Genomic DNA, 17,085 nt, shown 5'->3' with positions numbered 1-17,085 from the left:
ACATGGGATCAAACTCTTTCAAACTTCAGAAACACACACATATGCTGGATGCAAAGCTACAAAATGGACTACTTGGTAATAGCAGAATCCAGACATCCCTGTGCAATATAGATCCGTCTGAACGACAAAAAATTATTCCCTAGTAATTTATTTAGCAGCCGACAAGGGGGAACAGAAGAGATTTTCTATGATGAATATTATTGAGCCATATATAAAACTGGTCAAATAGTGAAAATACACATTCACAGATAATTTCATCATCAATTGATTAAAACAGCTCGGACTGATTTTCTGTTCATAAATTTTCTGTTCATCAGTTGTGCTGTTCCTTTCATTCTCTGAGCCATGGGTATTCTATCGAGAAACAAGCAAAACAAAGCAAAATTATTCCCAAACTCTAAGGCTAACATAGTGGGAAAAGTTAGCAGGTATTTGTGAAATCTGATAAAAATCAAGTAACACAAAATCCCATGAGGACACAGAGCCACACAATTCCTTTCAGTGCCTGGGGTAACAAACACGGTGCTTTTAAACCCAACCTCTGTGGAGTTAGCATGTGCCCCAGCCTTTGAAAAAAAATGTTCCTAAATTCACAATGTTCACAGCTATGGCACAAAGAAATGTAAAGACTCTTGCTGCAAAGGCTTTTAAGCTCACAGAACGAGGTGCTGCATGGTTTCTGGCACAAGAAGATATAAAAGTCATTCATGAGTGACTGTCACACCTTGTGAGAAAGTACAAAGCACCACGGACTTCAAACCAGTAAATGAAACAGAGACGAAACACTCAAAATGTTTTTTGCTAGTTAATAGAGAGACCCAGTATGCCCCAATGCTCGCAGATAGCTTTCAACTCGTTGCTGGATTTACTACCAGTGCTGCAGGATTGTCAGGAATAAGTAGATTTTCAGTGACTTCAGGAGGAAGCTGATCCCAACGACAGAAAAGCTATAGACTGCTTGGTTCCTTCAGAGGAACAACTGCAGGCTTGCAGAGATGGGCTCCTTCCTGCGTAAGGGTGAAAGAGCAGCAGACAAAAGCACTGGGCATTTTAACAGGCACTGAATCCTGACAAACAGGGGACAGGCTTACGACCCACTTTGGAAAGGTCCACACCACCCACGGCAGCAGAGCACGAGGGGACCCCAGCACGCACCCAGCAGCCGCTCCACTCCCGGTGGCTGTGGAGCAGCTCATAGGAGCCCAGCCTGGATCCCAGCCGCTGCAGCCTGCCGGCGGGACTCCCTCCAGTTCAACAACGAGTTTGGCATTAGCTCAAGGTGTTCTTATTCTTTACATCCATTGAATTCATTAGAAAGTTAGTTGGAAGGAGGTACACCACACCTGATATTGGCCATTAGAAGGTTATTTGGGCTCCTTCTGTAAGCTAAGAGGGAGACAGACACTTTCAAAGGCATAGCGAGCCTTCCTAAGACAAATGATACGTGACTTACTCCCGGAACTGCTTCTTGCTTTCTCCTGATTAGTAGAGGGATGCCCAATGTTTAACTTCTGGATAAGATTAAGCCAAGGCAGGCAAACTGAATGCAAAGAGTCTTTTTGACCTTTTTCCAAAAAAAGAAAGAAAAAAGTAAATTACATTTTTCAAATCAGAAAAGCAGCAGCTTGGGAATCCTTGTTTTTCTGACAAGGAAGTTTATACATATATCTGTATACACACATAGAGACAGATAGACAAATAGATATACAGACACATGCACGTAGGGGAGTCTCTCAGTTCAGGTCAACTTTGGAAAATTCCTGCCTATGTAGCAGTGTTGGTTAGAGGTACAATTTTTGGCAATATTCCTACATCGTCAACAGCTCTTGTTTAGATGCAGTTACAGCAATCTAACTGAGCTTTTGATGACATAACTGCTTTTGTTTAGCAATCCAATGTAAATGACTTTAATAGTAGTGGTTTTGGCAGGTATAAAGTGCTTTTGCTAGACAGTGCTGGCACTATGACACTACAGCTACATTGGCAAGTATTTTAACCTTAGTACATAAAAGACAGTACCAAAAAAGTAGGATGAAAAACTGTGTATCACAGTAGGGGAAGCTAATCTGGACTCATTCATGGGACTAATTCCTTCTATTTTTCTTTAGTGACTTATATTTAGTGATACTATTTCTGAGGAATGTCTCCTACTCCCTTTCTTTTCTTTCATTCTGGAAGAAAATCACAACCGCATGACTCTTGTGTGAAACTTGGAGAAAAAATTTAAAAGTTACTCAAAATAAAGGCTAAAACAGCCAGACTAACAGCTCTAGTTATGAAAGGCCTCTTCCCCCCCCCCTCCCCCCCAGCCCTTGAACAGACACAGCATCAGCAATTCAAGTTCCTCAGCACTAGCTTACAAATGCGCAGGCCTGGAAGGGCTAATTGGAACAGTAGAAGCCGCCACCTGCCTATTCTTCTGCAGTGTTACTGCTGGAGCAATACCAGCAAGATGAGACTGGGAAACACTCCCACGCACCACCTCACATGCCAGCACGGACACCATTCGACCACAAGACCTTGTCCCAGAAAACGGAAGGAGATGTCCTGTTCTGAAGTGTCTTAGCAACAAACTTTGCCCATGCTAGGCCTATTCTTGGTCATTTGAAGCCATTACACATACAACCAAAATAGCCTTGCAAAATGGTCCTTGCAAACTTCAGCACAGCAAGGGCTGGCAGGAGTGAGGAGGAACAGGGCACCCGCCTCCCACCTGAGCTACGGCTGCCCATGCCTTCTGGGGCTACAGCAGCCCTGCCTCAAAATCCGAGGAACAGCAAGAATGAGATAAAACCAGCTGCCTATTCTAAAGACAATACAGAATGACAGAATCCAGTCTAGAGATGCCAGGAGACAGTTCTCAATCAGGAAAAAAACTACTGTCTCCCTTCCCTGCAGGCCAAGGGTAAAATGTACTGGTCTTCTCCCTTCTCTTTGCAGGCAGGTTCACGCTGGAGTTGTTTCATGGGGCTCCTATGCATGAGGAACTGAACCGAACCAAAGCTTAGGTCACAAGACCAACATATTTATTTTCCACGTAACTTTTCCAGCTTCACCTCTATGTAAAACAGGCACTCTCCAGAACACAGCTGGCAAAGGGCTCCTTAATAATGTACACAATAAATAAGAGCATAATACAAAGCCCACATCTGTTTTCACTAATAAAAGTAGTCCAGCTTGCTTCAAGAGCAAGAAGCACATGTCTCCAAGAGCAAAAACGCACATGTTCCCAAATACAGAAAATAAATTTCTAGGGCTTTCTTTTGTCCATTTTCCTCTCACACAAATGAGTGGAAGCTAAAGGGCAGCATTCAGCCATGCACACCTCTGTACTATAGCCCACCTCCCCCTTCAGAGAACTTAGAAATTCAACTCACCTTCGACAATGCAATGAAGTCTTACAAAATACTCCTTTTCTGCAGATTTGCACCAAAGAACTGGAGAAACAATCAAGCTAGACATCTGCTAGAAGAGCAGCAATGAAAAGCCTAGCAGATATTAAAGATACAGGTAATCTAGCCCCTCTCTCAAGTGAGCCCTGCAAAGTAGAGAAAACAAATACACTGCTGAAATAAATTCTTATTCAACAGATGTTTTTAAATCACAAACGGAGCGGTGATTATATGTACTATGTTCTTTTCAGAAAGGAGGGTTTTTTTCTCCTTCTGTTTCCTTTTCACCAAGTGGGTATAAAAAGCCCAGCTCCATCCACTCTTTAACGTGACACATCTGTGTACTTGCAGAAAGCTGAAAACACTTGTTGAAAAGCTACACAAAGAGAAGAAACACAGAGCCAACAAACCCAAGCTGAAACCCCATAACAGTTTAAAATTCAATTTTGATTTATGTTTTTTCTAATTGCTCAGGCACTAAGGTTTTACTGCAGAGATAGATTTCTGGTGGAAACTTGCTCACCATTTGACAAATGTTTCTAAATATTGTATCATCAAGATTTTTATAAAGGGAGTACCTGCTAAAGTCACAGTAGAGAATATTTTAGTAGTCTCTCCATTTACAGTCAGAAAAAAGCAAGAACCAACTTCCACACCTTCACTCACCCTCTCTCACACTCACTATTCTCGCATCCTACTTTAGAGTTTATGTGCCTCCTTTCTTTTGTGCACGTGATCTGCAAATTCTTTCTGGTTTGATGAACAAGCACGGCCACCAGGGTATCTTTTTATTTGCAACCAAGACCTTGTGGACCTGCTAGAGAGAAAACCACAGATTGCTATCAATAGGGCCTGTATTTTGCTATATTCCTGGCTGTGACTCTCAGCTGTAACTTTTCCATATACCATGAGGAGCTTGTAAAATTCTGTACAGAAAGAATGGAATATGCATTTCAAATTGTACAGTAATTATCTAGTAATGCCCTCCTTTGGCTCTTCTCAATCATCATTTCCTTCCAGTCTGCCACTGTTGTAAATGTTCATCTATTAAAATTCAAATTAGATAAAGTGAAAATTGCTTCATTCATTTTTGTTTGCTTGTTTTTTAAACGTAGAGCTTTTCCTTCTGTGCCATGCTTTCCAGGAAGGTGTAGCCATGCGCAGCACCTTGTGTATTCCTTTTGGACTTGCTGTTCACAAGAGAGCTGGGTGCACCTTCTCTGAAGCACAATACATTGCATGCCTTTTCCTCAGCACATTAATCAGAGGCCTACAATCAAATTCAGCAGATTTAGGGTTAGAAAAATAGCACTTCCTCCTGTAAGGAGGGGAGATGAAGTAAGTCCACTCGTGGGTTACATTGTAGCCTCACTAAAGTGCACATCAAACAAAACACAGTTTCTGCAGGCTTTGGGCAGGGTGGATTTGCAAGCTCCGGTGGAGCAAAGCTCCTGCCAGGCTTGACCAGACAAGCTATATGTAATGGGGGCAGCCATACAGCTGTTCCGTTGTGTCCCCTTTGCCATTTTAGCTGCTGACAGTTATTTACAGATTAGTTATAGATTTGCCAGCTGGCTGCAGGCAAAGAAATCTACTGGATAATTCTAGATGAAGAGAAGATGCTGATCAAAAATAAAATAATTTTTAAAAGAGGAAAAAAAGCTTTTGGGCAGCAAACTTCTCTGTATCCATTTACTAACATATTCTTGACACCTCTAAAAAGAAGCATTTGTATTTCTCTGAGTCACAAGACTAAACTTTAAAAGTAGCAGATTATTATGACTAGAAAAGGGTAGGAAAGGAGATGAAAAGGGACTTCACTGCTTTTTTTTCCTTTGTTTTAGACATCTTCAAAGGAAAAACCCTGAAACTAGGAAAAGAAAGGTACTCTGAATCTCTAGTAACAAGAATACTTTCAGCTCTTTTGGTATGCAAGTATTTCAAGTGGCACAGAGTATTTCCTCACAGGTGTTTTTATTAGACTCTTTTCCAAAGATAAAACAAACTGCAATTCTTAATCTCGCACCAGAATAGCCAGCTTTAAGATAGCTCTGCTGTCATAAAGATATCCTTGGCCCCATTACGCTTATCCAGTATTTTCTCCACTGCTTTAGTTCCACTGCACATAATGGAATTAATTAACTCCGCTGCACTGAGTTATTTTGCAGTAAGTGGGAACGGAACAAGGGAAACGTATTAAGAAAGAAACCGCAGTTTGGGTCTGTCCCTGAATACCTGCGGTCTTACACAAACGAGGGAGATGCTGGGGGCGGGGGGAGAGGAAATCCATGGGAAGACCCTTTCAGAAGATCAAAAACTGTCTTTGACCGTCATTAAAACAAACTTACAAATCCCTCCTGTACTTCACCCTACCAGCCAGCCAGGGTATTCGGTAATACCAGCGACCTTGTACGTCGACCTAACTCAGAACTAAACTTCCTCTTTTTTCCAAAGAAAGGAAGGAGGAGAGAAGGGAAAGGGGGAACACGGGGGGGAGAAGGCGGGGGGGGGGAGAAGGCGGGGGGGGGGGAACCAATTTCAAGTAAGGTAAGGGACATCAACTGGTCAGATCACGGTGAGTACCAAAATCTCCCTCAAAACAAAATTTTTGACCCAGCATGCAGAGGCTTGCAAAGAATAAAATAAGTTAAACCGCTCTTCTCTCGCCTCCCCCCTCTGATGGGATCATGGTTCGCTCCGCTCGCAGCCTTCGGAAGCCCGAGTGCGGCCGGCCCCGCAGCCGCCGCCCGCCGGGAGGGGGAGGCAGCGCCCCGGGGTGTGTCTGAGAGCAGCTCCCGCTCGCTGTGTGTGTTTGGGGCTTTTTTGTGTTTTTCGTTTTCTTTCTTGAACTGTAACCTCAGAGAGAATATCCGATAGACGGGCTGGGGGAGGGGATTTCTTTTCCCGACACCCACAGCTGCCAGGGAGAAACACAAAGGCGGGTCCCATCTGGCAGGGCCCCTCATCAGCCTACTTTTAAACCTGGTTTATAATTAATCCTAAACAGATTTCACCAGTTAGGCATAATTTTAACTCCTGCCACCCCGAGAGCAGCAGGCAGCCGGAGCAAGAAGTGTGGGCACCGCCCAGCTGCCTCCGCTCCTGCCAGGCGAGGGGCCTTCCCGAGGCCTGGTCACCGCTCCAGCAGCCTGGTCACCGCTCCAGCGGCATCAGCCTCTGCCCGCAGGGAAAGCGGAGCAGGTTTTGCCTCTTGGCGTGCAGGGATCCCCCATGTAATTAATAATGGGAACTAAAGCAATAGGTGGAGTTTAAATTAAAACACCGATGCTGACTAAATGCCTAGCTCCCGCAGAGCATCCAATACCATTGCTCAGAGTATCCAGCACAAGGGTATCCAGGAGCCACAGTTGCTTCAGAAGAAGATACAAGGAACACCAAACTGGGCGGATACCAACTTGTAATGAATAAATATTTCTTAATCATACCTCAAAACTAAGAACACAAAGGAAAGGGAGAAAGGTGTCTGGGGTTGAAGAGAAAGAGCGCTGCTTCTTCATACATCTAATATTTTGCTGAAGTTTTACTTAAACAGTTTCTAACAAGCTCTCCAGTCTGCCCCAGTCTTATAAAAAGTGTTTGAAAAATGTAAATAAGAAGCAAAGGTGAATGATTTTACAAGAGTCTTGATTTGTGTCACAAGAGAAGGGAAAAAAGTAATGAGGAAAAACTCTAGGGAAATCTATCATTTTTATATCACTTTTAAAACCAATCCTGCCCACGAAATGCAGAGATCCTTGACCCAAAACTGCAGAGAGCTGACAGCATACCACCACTATCTTTACAGAGGTGATCCATGAGGTATACCAGGTATAGCGTTTTGCAGAGTCTGCAACATAAAGTAGAAACGGAGTTCTCTCATGACAAAAAGCAGTTTTCTTCTGTATATCTTTGTGCCTCGAATTTACATACTTTCATTTCTCAAAGCCAAAAGGCTCTCAAGAGACTGGCTACACAGTATCAAGTGCAAAAGAGATTTAATCTTCAGATTTGTGGGAATTTAAAGTTACAAATACTCTGTTAAGCATAGGTCTGCATACTGTCTTTTATATGCATACGTTTGTTTATTGCAGACAAGTTTGTAAAAAACTCAAAATAGTTTAAAGGCATGGAAGAGGTGTTTGCCTGAATTGCTCATGGCTCTATAATCTGTTTCAAACCAAAACTGCTTTACTTTATCAAAACCAAAAATAGATTGATGTAATCCAATTTCTAGTTTCTTGTTTTCCTACCACTGCTATGCCCAAAATTCCTGTATACTACTGTTATCCAGGCTTGCATTGACCTTCAGAGACATCTAAGGGTTCTCCTAGAACATTTCAGGGCTGTGTGTTTACATCTCTCAGCAGAGAGCATCTGAAAAATTTGCAGAGCAAAAGCACAGTTTAAACATAGGAGAAAAAACACACTAACCAATAAGGCTTAAGCGTGGCATTAAAACTCAACAGGCGTCTGTATGAATCAGAGCTGTATATCTGAACACAAGCAAGAAATTCTCTCTGCTTCTACCTAAGTTCTTTTTGCGCAGGGTTTTTTACATTTAAAGTAGGGTCAAGCAGATGCATAATTTTGCATTTCATAAAGTAGATTATTTTTGTTGACACAACAGACATTGTAGAAGGGTAACAATGATAGAGCTAGAAATCACAGGCAACAAAAATGCTCAGGGCCTTTCCCACACACAGAGGAGGCAAATTATCTATTTTTTTTCAATTAATGCATTTTAGACTAGTTTAAGATCATACTAAGAAGAATCTAGTTATTACCTCCTTGTTTATGTAAGTGCCTGCTTACTGTGAAAGTCAAGCGTAATGCAAAAACTTTCACTGCAGCAGAAAACGTCTAAACGTGCAAATATATTCAAACCCCCAAGGGGCAAATAATACCATCCAAGGAATCAATCTTGCAGAACCTAGACTTCAAGCCAAAGCTGTTTGAACAAATACTTCTCCAGCAATTTTCTCTTTTAACAACATGATAACTTTTGCAAGCATCTTGTATATTTGCTGCTTCTGAGTAGTCACCAAAACCTATGAAAGGAATGGGGAACAGAGAGAAACTTAGGAGCCAGCTAACAGGGGCTTGACTCCGTTTGGGGAGGGGGAGCCAAACAGTGGCATACAGAAGTGCAGTCTCATCGTTTGATTGCTTATCTAAGAATAAAGAGAGCTGAGTTCAGTCCCTGGCTCAGCCACAAAGCTTTTCAACACCTTCACATAAGATTCCTACTCAAGCCAGCCATCTGGGAAGAAACAAAAAAAAAAAATCAGGAAAAAATGCTTTCTTAAACGCTGTATATGTAGAAGATTATGACATCCACACCTATTTTGTATATAAGGCACACATTTTTCCATGGGGTTGTTCATATTTCCTCTGAGACAAAAGGAAAATCCATTCAAATCTCCTATTACCTCAACAAGCATCCTAATCACTGGTAAACAGAGTAAGAGGAGTTGGAAGAAATTCCTCCTTCTCTTCTCTGGGGATGATATCTATTCATTTCCTTTGCTCTTCTTCAAAGTGTCCATAAAAGAGCATTTACTTTTGTGTCAAAGGATTGGGGAGCGCAGACAAAAGAGAGGATTCAGTCGGGGGGGGGGGGGGGGGTGGGGTGGTTTTGTGGTTTGTTTTTTTTTTACATATGTGGTTTTGTTTTACATTTATGAAGTCAACTATCTGATCTTACAAAAAAAAGCACCAAAAACTAAACCACAAATTAACTAACACTGTAGTTCATATAATCAGATATATTTTATACCATGTTCCTGTTTTTTTAAATATAACGTAACAGGAAAAAAGATAAAGCTTTGGGACTAAGGCACAATGCAGGGGGAGAAACAGGGACACACAGAACATGCACAAGGCCGGGTAACTTAAGACATTTAACCTCTCCATTACTTAGTTTCCTTCTAACAGAGACAGAACAATATGCCCTTACCATCCAAATTGTTCCCCTGGTTAACACGAATACTTAACAGCAGAATGACTGGTATACCAGTTCTGGCTGCTTCATCTGATACCATTTCATAAAGTTTTATTTCTGCCATCTGTGAATATCCATACTTAATCACTGTCAGTTCTTTTGTTTTCCAACATGAAGTATAATGAGACATTTTTCCACAAAAACCATGTTTTGGCCAGTTCTTCGTATGTGGGAATTCAAACTACTGAACAACCCTCAGAAATCCATGGAGCACTGCCACGTGCAATGGCCTCATGACATCCAGCCATTTAATCTGAGATGCAATACAAGCAAGGTGCTGCCAAAGCATATAGAGTTTTTTTGCGGGACCAGGTAATGCCTTAATCTCTATTCCAGCTGCCTTATCTCCAGCTTGCCTTCCCTCCTCTGTTTCCAGGGCTTGGGAGAATAGATGGGGGAGCTTGGCATGGGGTTGGGAAGAAAGGGAGGTGGAATGGAGCTGAAGAAAGATGCCAGCAGATCTCCATTGAGGGCAAAGCTTTTTTTTTTTTCCCCCTTCCTCCCCCTAAGTGCTCAACAGCTATTTACAAAACAGGGTGATTCTCCACCTACTTGATACAAAAATTGTGCCAGTGTAGGTGTGCCAAGGTAGAGAATAAAAGGAAGTATCACAAGAGACCCACCAACATCACGAGGGGATTGGTGGCTGCAGGAAACCCTGGTGCAGCCTGAGAACCCTGGGCACATTCATCTCTCCCAGCACCACTGCCCTTGCACACGAAGGGCAGCTGTGGAGCTGCCCTGGCTGCTAGGTCTGCCTGTGGGCAGGGCTGCACCCCACCGACCGACCTCTGTCCCAGGCCACGCAGTAAAGCGGAAGCAAGATTTAGGGCATATCGGGCTGAAGGCCACCCCAAAACCTGCCCTCTGGGCTGAGTAAGACGTCCAACATAGACCCACAGTGGAGAGAGTGCCTACTAAAGCCTCAAGGGTATTAGCTTTTAGCCTGTCATTTTGGCGTTTTAGGAGGGGGAAAGAAAAAAGCCAATGCAGTCTTTCAGCTGGTCTCAGATCATCAACCCCAGTAATCCTCCTACTCCCTCCATAGAAGGGGTGCCACAGGAGTCCCCTCTGTCTCTGGCCCTTACAGAACAAAATAAAATATTGTTGCCTGATCACTGCAGATCTTGAGGGAGGAGGAGAACAAGAAAGAGTATCAGCTAAGGTGCTTGTCCTGCTCCCGTTAAAGTCAACGGCAGCCCTGGGAACTGGCGTCGATAAAAATCAGGAGAAATGAGAGACAACGATGGCTGTTTCGTTGCTTTGAGTAAAGGGAAGTGAAATCTTAATATTGGTCAGGAGAGGCTCACAGCTTTCCACAGGAAGTAACCAAACTACCCTGCAAATGCTGGATGGCAAAAGTGCTAAAATTTCCCCAGTTCAAATGGAGAAATTTGGAAGTGAAACTCAGACCTCAGCAAGTTAAATGAGTAGCTACCTTCAGATGGTAGTGGTAATAAAATTGTATCCTCAACCCATCAGCCAATGCACAGGGACAATATGATATTATTTCCAAGCCAACCTAAAGAGAGATCAGTAAATTCAGACAACGTACCTGTAGGTAACTGGGCTTCTCACATTTTTCTGTACAAATAAAATGAATACACGTAGTGAAAGCACACTCAGGTCTGAGACCTTTTTTTCCATGAGCCTAAACAGATGTTGACTTATGAAAGGTTTGCCTGCACATTACTACTACCTGTATGTTTTGCCAGCATGAGGAGGGAAGGAGAGAGAAAATACTTCCTTCTTCTAAGGAAGGAAAGAGCTTTTCTCTCAGCCACATCCCAACATGTTTTTCCATTTTTTCCTCTTACTGTTTATGAGAATGTCAGCAAAGGTCTTACTAAAAGATTAAATTGTATCATTTCCATTTCAGTGAATGCAAAGCTTTTATTTGTACAAAAACTCATGTTTTCCCATTAGGCCCCTGTAAGGAAAAAAAAGAGTTGTGATGCCATGCATATGTACAATATGATGTGCATGAAGAACATCTGAAAAAATCAAACTCTCCGAGACAGATGTAATAAGAGTTTTGCGGTAAAAGCTATCAACATTAACATACTAGTTCTAATTTACTCTACTTCATGCATTTAAATTTATTAACTTCAGGCCATATGTTGGCTACGGAGTTTGGCTCTGCATTCCTGAGTCAGTTGACAATGAACAGTTAAGTTCCAATAAATTGGAAAGGTGAAGTAGGGTGAGCCTAACTAATGGAAGAAAATGATGCAAGCGCAAATCCAATACACCATAGTAGAGCGGCAGCACCACAAAAATATTCTACCATATGTTTCAAGGGCTGGCTAACGCTTCATGTAGAAAGCTTTGATGTTGCCACTGTAATTGAGAATGTCAATACTTCCAGTGTAGAATACTTGCTTCCAGCTATTAAATACTTGATTTCCAGCCTCCACGTCAGAAGAATGTCTGCTTCCTCCAATTCACTCCACACCAGCTAAGGTTATGTTGTTTTAAAGCATGTAAGACAGAGGATGTACCACTGGTTTGTGTTTTTGGAACAGTGCAGCTTTAGGCTGAAGGGCAAAGTGCATGTATTGCAATTTTCTAATTCAGAAGCCATCTGTGCTCTCTTTTCATCAGCACAAGTGGAATAGTTGCTTAAGAATCAGGTGGATCCCAAACATTTTGGCAAACAAACTGAAAAATGCACAACTATCCAAAATATCCATGGTGAAACAGCAGCACACATAGCAAAAGCTGATTCATGAGATCCACAGAAAAACAAGAGCTAGAGGCAATGAAGAGAAAGCGCACTCCTGGGGATGACTGGCTCATCTTCTCCCTTTGACTTCCCTTAGTCCAAAGCTGCCTGCCCGCAGTTCTTGGAGATAGCATGCCCTTTTTCAGAGGAGCAGAAGAAGGGGAAAACTGACAATACATGAATACCACAAAATACACAGCTCTAACACTCCTCCCCTCTGGTACCGTGTCTGCCACTTGAAATCAAGCCGCACAGAAGCTGTCCTCAGTACCTCAGGCATCGGGAGCAGAAGTGAGGAAGCGAGCACACCAGAAGGTCAAGACCAACGTTTTTCAAACATAAAACAAGCCAGGATTGTTGTTACAAGGAAAAGTAATGAAGCAGCAAAATACTTTGAAGAATCTGGGACATAAATCCACATTTGGGCACTGAAACCAAGAGCAGCCTTGTTTTCCGGAAGTTGCTAAGCACATAGGTCCTTCTCAACAAGAGAGGGCCAAAGGTGTTTTTTGGGAGTCCAAATGCATGAATCCCTGTCTGCAAAACTTGGAGTTCCCCCCAACATACATAAGGCCTTAAAACAACCCTTTTTCCATCAGGGCACTGCAGGGGCCGGGAGCAGTAGGGGCTCCCCTGGGGATCAGGGCAGTGCCTGTCCCACCCCCAGCCAGGAGCAGGGCAGCTGGGGACACCAGGGCAGCCCCAGGCACCTCCCATCCCACCCAGGCTGGGATGTGGGCTTAGCTCATCAGGACTCATGGCTGGGCAGGGAGACCAGCCCTGCTGCAGTGTTGCTGAGGCAGGGGCTGATGGCCCCAGGAGGCTGACATGGGGTCCTGGGACATGGGAGGCTCCAGTAGGCTGAAATGGGGCCTGGGCAGGGCAGCAGGAGCCCTTGGGGGGGGCTGGGTAAGGAACAGTCAGGGCTGATGGTGCCCTCGGGGCCCAAACATTTCATACGCCGTCATACTTGGGGTGCACCTAGTGGGGGTTTCCTCTTTTTTTTTTTTAATTCAAAAGGGAGCATGCTTTCAAAGCAGGTCTCATCTCCACTTTGGTCTGCATCATTGAGCAGCCTCACAGTGAGATCCCTTCCAAATGAAATTTAGCTGGGAAGGTGCATACTAGCATCACACCTAATGCTCTGCGGCTGCAAACAACCATTCAAGTGCATGGGTCCAAGCTGACGGCAGTCTGAGGCAAATGTCCCTGAAAATACATACACCCTGCATAACTTGTCCTCAGCACTGTTTTGATCTATAGATCCTCCCGTGTTTGGTGACATTGCCACAAGCCACCTGCAGTAAACCTCCACGCAGAGCACAGCCCTCTCCTTCCCTTCTGCTCCCCACTAAGCGATGGATGGGATGTGTCCTAATTTTACAGCTACTTGACAGAGGGGAAAAGCCTGAATTAAAGTGAAGCCTATAAAGATCTGTAGCTAATGCTTGTGATATTAAAGACAAAAAACCCACTCCCTGCATATGTTAACGTAGTTCTACTTCGCATGGTTAAAAATAGAAGTTAGTCTGACTTTAGGGATCTGAACTTGGCCTTACTGTACACACACACAAATTTCTATTTTTGTCAAATTAAAAATCGGTCTATCTGTGCCACTATATTTCTATCATAAAAGATCGAGGTCGAGGGACAGCTATACTGTGAGGATTAAAGATAAAACCACCTTGAGGCAGAAAGTCCATTACTATTAGCAGAGAGAGCCCACCTTCAGTCAGGGGCCCCTGGGGCACTACATATAATGCAGAGAGAACAAGAGCGTCCTCCCTGAAGACCTCACCACACAAATAGATGTCCAGGAAAATGGTGAGAATTGATCCAGTAGAAGGGTAAAAGACTGAGGAAAAATACACGGCCGTAACCTCCTCCTCTCTCAGGAGCAGAGCCCAGAATATCTCCGTGCTGCTGGTCAAGGAGCCGTGGTCAATATGCCTCATGAACCACAGCATATAAAGGCACATCTGTATGCCCCTCCTCTCCATACCCAAACTCTCCTCTTCTTCTCCCCTCTTCCTTGCAATAAAAATCAAAGCACATATATGACTATTCTAGATGAACACAATAGTGGCAAATGTTGCAACAGCCAAAAGCAGTGTCATGGTAAAGTTACAGCCCCATCCCCTCCTTTGCTTCACTTTGCAGACCTTGGGACAGAGACATCTGCTCCACTTTACAGGATCTGACATACTGAAGTCCATTCACATGCACTTCAGCAACACCAAGCTGTACTGTACCTTTTTGGTTAGGTTGCAGATCCATAGCACCCTCCAAGATGAATCCTACACAAAAACAAAACAATATTTAAATAGACACCTCATCAGGTTTTGTTTTTCCCATACCATGAAAATGAGTATGTTAGTAGGGAAATTTAATGACCAGGATAATCATGTTTGTTGTAAACAATCTTCTGCAAGATTAAGTTAGCAAGAAAAAAACATCTAATTTCTGTCATTGCTATCATTTTGGCAACAGAGAAGAATATAGGTGCCAATCTAGCAAAAACTCTTACACGTGAACAATCTAAGTGGTACAAACTATATGACCCAATTCAATGGCACGGTACTCACAGAATCTAGCTTTTATTTTTTCAATAGATACTTAAAGACTGCCAAAATATAGTCATCAAGACAGAAAGCAAAGAATAAAGACAGAAAGAAATCCCAAGTCACATTTTGCACATTTCCCCACCCATTAAAAACTCTATTCTGTTAAGATACTGCCATTTTGCTACCATTATTTAAACTTGCAATATTTGACGGGTTGCTTATAAAAACTCATGCTCTAAGTGTTTTGTCACACTCTGGTTTCATTAAGATAGGATTATAATTCCAGATCTCATGGCTGCAAATAAAACCAGGAAGATGATATATAAACATGAAAAACAGAAAACAAATTAATATTTCTGACATTTTGATTTATATTTTCACTATTTCACATGATTTTTAGTGGCATAATATTGAATATTTGGCCAATAATTCTGTTCATATATTAAAACATAATCTAGACAGGAAACTAGATACAGATTGTTAAGAAAACTAAGGGCATTTGGAATTTTTTTTTGTGTATACATACATGCACATGTGTGTATATATATATATTTTACCCTGAGGTGAATTTTGACATTGATTTTGACATTAATTTCATTCTTGCTAATTTTTGCAACAGACTGCTTCATATAATGCTGACATAATCCCAGATGGTAAAACAGTCTAAACACTGGAAGATAAAAAAAATACTAGCTGTGGTTTAGAAAGCCTGCATATTACATACCAATGATGTATACTTAAATTTATGTCATGTTTAATCGAAAACTTTTATTTCTTTTCTAGATACTAATGTAATACATTAACAGAAAATGAGAGGCTGAAAGCCTCTTACTTCCACGCTAGGTACAACAGCATTTCTTGTGAGCCAACCCACTGAGAAACACTTTACACAGTGGCCTTGTAGAAGGGACTATGCTTCCTTCAGCTCTGCATGCACTGGTGAGCATCCTAACAGTAGTTTGACAAATCATAGGTTGCTTCTGATGATTTTTTCCCCTGTTAATGACATATTTAAAACCAGATCTAGCCCACTAATTAATTTCACACTGAGTAAAACAACATTCTGAAGAGAAGGACTTTCAGTAACTTCTAACTTAAGCTGCAAACTAATCAACAAAGTAGACAAGAGAGTTGACGGCTAGAGAGCCTGACTCCTCTACAATACCTTTTTATGCTTTAGCTCTGCAGGAATTAAGGGATTGATACAAGAGCTACTGGATAAACCGTGTGCCTTGTTTTACATGCAGGTGTCAGCCTTGGTGACAGTAAGGATTCCTTCTGGTTTTAAATCTTTGGAACCAGTAATAACAGAGGGAGACATAGCTTCACAGAGGACACTACGAAAACAATCATTTTTTCTTTCACTGTTGTACCAAACAATCAACAAACAAAATTGCCTTAGCATAAAACTTGATTTGAACTGCTCTTTCAACAATGTAATATATAATACCCAAAAGAATTCTTCTAAAAATGGCAGCAGATTTTTACCCGCTAAGTTATAAACAAATGCGGATGCAGTGAGATACAACCAGCCAGTTTGCTCAAAATGTAATTTTACTTTATTTGTCCAATGTTCAAGAATGTTCAGTCGATATTTTTTCATTTCATGCTTCTCAATACAATTAGGAAGGAAGACCAAGAAAGGGAGAAGGGCTACTTGGGACTGAAGCCCAGAGAATAACACACAGCCCTACTTACCTACCCACAGCTGTCTCCACCTGCAGAGACCTGTTCCCTCTGCAGAGAAATTTTAGGACTGGTAGGCCTGGAGAATGACTGGAAATGAGGGGGGGTCAGGAGTGGGACTGTATGAAGGGCAGGTGCTGGTGGCTGTCAGATTAGCTAGTCACCAAGACTCCAGCACACATCTCTCTGCAGCTTCTCCGAACACCCAGGTCACAATACGACGGACAGGCAGTAAATCCCAATGACCCACACAGGTGGCACAAGGAGGAGAGACTGATAACTACAAGGTCCTGAACAGTACAAAAAGGTGCACCCAAAACCAGCACATGGCCACCAGCCTGGAAGAGTAGCTGGCATCCCTTTTTCTAAGTATCATTGCACAAAATCCTGCGTGGACAACTCGGACATGTGCATCCTGGGGCCAGACAGTTGAACAGACTATTTGGTCTCACACTCTTCTACACGCATACTCACAAGACCTGGATGCATAACTGCAAACAACTGAAGTCAGTTTTGTTTTAAAATAAAATCGTCTTCCTCTCCTATAAAGTCTCCAAGATTTGCTACATTGCTGACAATAGTGAAACATTTTCTTACAGTCTCAAGGCGCAAAACAGGTTTTGGAGACCCTGAATTTGGCTTGGAACTAGAATCATCAACAAAAGTCTACAAGAAAGGCTTAGAATTGACACAAGGAAGACTTTCCATAGTATATAT

The 17,085-nt window shown here is 42.4% G+C and overlaps 1 long non-coding RNA gene across 1 annotated transcript in view; it reads right to left on the bottom strand.

The window, feature by feature from the left end:
• The window catches only part of LOC143155863 (uncharacterized), a 127,800-nt gene extending 121,996 nt beyond the window's left edge, over positions 1-5,804 (bottom strand). Inside the window, exon 1 of the long non-coding RNA XR_012994481.1 lies at positions 5,741-5,804. This is a non-coding gene — a long non-coding RNA (uncharacterized LOC143155863). The remainder of the gene's footprint in view (positions 1-5,740) is intronic.
• Positions 5,805-17,085: the final 11,281 nt, after the last annotated feature.

The sequence above is a fragment of the Aptenodytes patagonicus genome, chromosome 1 (genome assembly GCF_965638725.1).
Source record: "Aptenodytes patagonicus chromosome 1, bAptPat1.pri.cur, whole genome shotgun sequence".
In the NCBI taxonomy this organism is placed as follows: Eukaryota; Metazoa; Chordata; class Aves; order Sphenisciformes; family Spheniscidae; genus Aptenodytes; species Aptenodytes patagonicus.
This window is presented reverse-complemented; position numbering and strand designations above follow the sequence as displayed.